The 3,361-nt window shown below is 40.6% G+C and overlaps 1 pseudogene; it reads left to right on the top strand.

Annotated features, from left to right (window-relative positions):
* The first annotated feature begins 220 nt into the window (after positions 1-220).
* LOC110624718 lies at positions 221-2,745 on the top strand (annotated as a pseudogene).
* Positions 2,746-3,361: the final 616 nt, after the last annotated feature.

Below are 3,361 nucleotides of genomic sequence, written 5' to 3'. Positions count from 1 at the left end.
TTCTTATAAATTATAAAAAAATTTAAAATATTTTTAATACAAAACTAAATTAATAAATTTTTTTATAAAATTAAGAGATTAATTATTAATTTTTTTAATTATAATAATTAAATAATAAAACTTTTTATATTAAAAATTAATAAAAAATTAATTAATAAATTTTTTAAAATATTAAAAATAATTTAATATATTTTTTAAACTGAGACGTCGTTTTAATAGTAAATTTCTCATTGTACGATAGGTCATTACCTCACCGTCACTGTCCTTCACCCATCAAAAAGTACTCTACTTTCTGACTCCCCATCTCCGACGCTCCCATTAACTCAATCCAATTCTGTATTTATTTTGGCCAACCCATTCTATCATTAATTTACCATTTTACCCCTGTTTAACTTCTTCTTTTCACAAATTCACTGTCCTTTTTCGTCCACACAAAAATTTCAATCTCTCACCTGCCGTTACTGCCTTTCTCACTCTCTTCCAAGTTCTGACCAGACAATGAACCATATAAAGAAAACCTGACTGGTACTGTACTGTTATCTCTCTGTTCCCTTTTAAAATGACTATTTTACCCTCCTGCGATCTTTCTTCACAATCACCATTCTTGATCTGCTCAGAACACGAGGCACATCTCCGATCACCGGAACGAGATTTACCAAATGACCGAAACACCCTCCTCTAACACACGCCAAAGGAAGAAAATAGTCGTCATTTCCGGAAAAGTACAGTCTTTTTCCGTCCACTCAAAAAAGCTCCTCTCCCTTTTGTCCTCCTTTCTCTCCATCGCTTGACCTTAAAAATAAATAAATAAAATTAGGGAAAAAGTGCAGAGGGAAAGAGAAATGGACGGTAGCGGCTACAGGATAGAAGAGGAGCGGTGGCTTACTATAGCGGAGAAGCTTCTAACCGCACGCGACTTCCAGGGAGCTAAGAGCTTCGCGATTCGAGCCACAGAGTCCGACCCGAGGCTCATGGAGTTTTCCGATCAAATCATCGTCGTCGCTGACACGATCCTCGCCGGAGAGTTGAGAATCGTTAGTTACAATGGTGGTGGTAGCCATGACTATTATGCAATCCTTCAACTCCCGAGATTATCTCAGTCCATGGAACACGTAGCTAATCAGTATCGTAAGCTTGCTTTGTTATTAAATCCTACTAGGAATAGGCTTTCTTTTGCGGATCATGCTTTTAGGCTTGTTTCTGAGGCTTGGATGGTGTTCTCGAATCCCTCGAAGAAGGCAATGTACGATCACGAGTTGCAGATGAGTCAGCTCGGAAAACTCGACCAACTGGGACAAGTGGGGCAACTTGTCCCGCCTGCTCAAGAGTTTCCACAGGGGCAATCCTCACAAGGAAATGTACGGAGCAACCATAAAATCAGCAGGGATGGTCGAGTAGTGCTGGACGAGGATGACATGGCTCAAGAGCCAACTCAGTCAACTCGCCAAGAAACTCAACCGAGAATGCCTGAGCCGATTCGGCCAATACCTCAGCATAGAATCACCGAGCTGAATCATCCTGTGCCTCAGGCTGTACCACAAGCAAAAGCAACTGAGCCTATTCGTCCTTCACCGCAGCCTGTGGCAACTGAGCCAATTAGGACAGCAAGAGAGTCAACTAGGAAAGCAAGCGAGCCAAAAGCAGCGGTGCCCAGTCGCCCAGCTCCCCAGCGGAATGTATCCGAGCCTAGTCGACCAGCTGCCCAGCCTACCAGTGTTGAATCATCACATGGAACTCGGTCGACGACCCAGACAAGTGTTACTGAATCAGATATACCGAGTTTCTGGACCGCATGTCCTTACTGTTACATTCTCTATGAGTATCCCAAGGGTTATGAAGACTGTGCAATTAGATGTCAGAAATGTAAACGGGCGTTCCATGCGGTAATGATACCATCACCACCGGTAGAAGGTACAGACACCTACTTTTGTTGCTGGGCTTATTTCCCGTTGGGATTTAATGGTCATGGTAAATGTGGAGGTGGTGCTAGTACTAATTGGTCACTGGTGTCGGCAATGTTTAGCACCCCTTTGCCAGGCGGTGGAAAATCAAGCCAGAGTAATCCATCTAAGCGATCTGAGCCGAAAGTGATTTACAAAGATGATGTCTTTATAGATATTTCTGACCCAAGCGACGATGAGTGATTCGGATGATGATGATTGGGATGGTAGAAGAAAGAAAGCAAAAAATGCCAGAGGGAAAGCAACACATAGTAAACATGTGAAGAAACCACAAAATGAGAGAGCAAAGAAGGTGAATGTTCAAAATGCGGTTGGTGGGAGTAATGTGCAAGGAGAGGTGGTAGGAAAGGGGGAAGGAAGTAGTGGGAAGAAGAAGGGAACAAAGGATTTGGGGAAGTTGGATTTGAATGTAATGTTTAGCAATGAGGTGGAGGAGGCAGTGCCTAGAGTGAGCCAAAGGCATGGAGCTGGAAACGGGGAGGAGGATAATATTGAAGGTATTGGGTTTTTTGAGGGCCTTGACGAATTTTTGAGCAGCTTGCCAATACTCTCCGTCGTCGGGGAAGACAAAGTCAAGGCTAGTTAGTGAAGTAAGACCCTTCCATGTGGTGTTTAGTTTGATGTATTCTTCCCTCTCTTTTTTTGTATGGCTGTAGAATATTTATCATGGAGAGTTACCAGCATTAGGTTTGCAATTTTGCCTTGGTGTTGATTTCAGCGTATATTTCGCAGGCATTTTGCTTTTTCCATCTCTTTGTTTTCTGAAATGATTACTTTTTCATGTTGATCGTGCTGTTTGGAAGTAAGATTCGTAGCTTTAACTTGTATTTAGGTCCAGCCTGACAACTAAGGAAGTCAGTGTCAACTGAAGCCTGAATAAAATCTGTAACAAACCTTTAATGCGTCAAAGAGAACTTTCTGGCACTGGGCGTGAACTTTTTTAGTAAATATAATAATCTTCTCTCCTCTTCCTTTAAAATACCTCCCGACTTTTATTAACTTTCCAATATCCGTTGTGTCATTGTCTTGATTTAATTGTTTAATTTGTAGATATGCTAGAACTAGAATTATGTGAGATGTTATCAATTTTTAAGAAGATTTCCTCTGTTTTTTTTTTCTCCTTATTTTTTATAACGAATAAAAAATATGACCTAAAAATCATAATTTGTATATATATGAATCGAAAACTTTTTCATCTAGTCGGATTGAATAGTAAAAAAACTCGACATATTGAGTATAAAAAATCAGACCAGTAACACTCTTAAGTTTATCTAAGTCTGGAACGAACAAATCGATCTCCTCAAAGACCTGTATTGCAATAAGACTTTAAACGCCAACATGGTCGACCCAACAACTGGAAGGAGCTCATTTCTACGTAGGTCGGATGAGCTTGACACGAT

Source organism: Manihot esculenta, chromosome 10 (genome assembly GCF_001659605.2).
Source record: "Manihot esculenta cultivar AM560-2 chromosome 10, M.esculenta_v8, whole genome shotgun sequence".
Lineage (NCBI taxonomy): Eukaryota > Viridiplantae > Streptophyta > Magnoliopsida > Malpighiales > Euphorbiaceae > Manihot > Manihot esculenta.
Note: the sequence above shows the minus strand (reverse complement) of the source record. Positions and strands in the feature narration are given on the sequence as shown.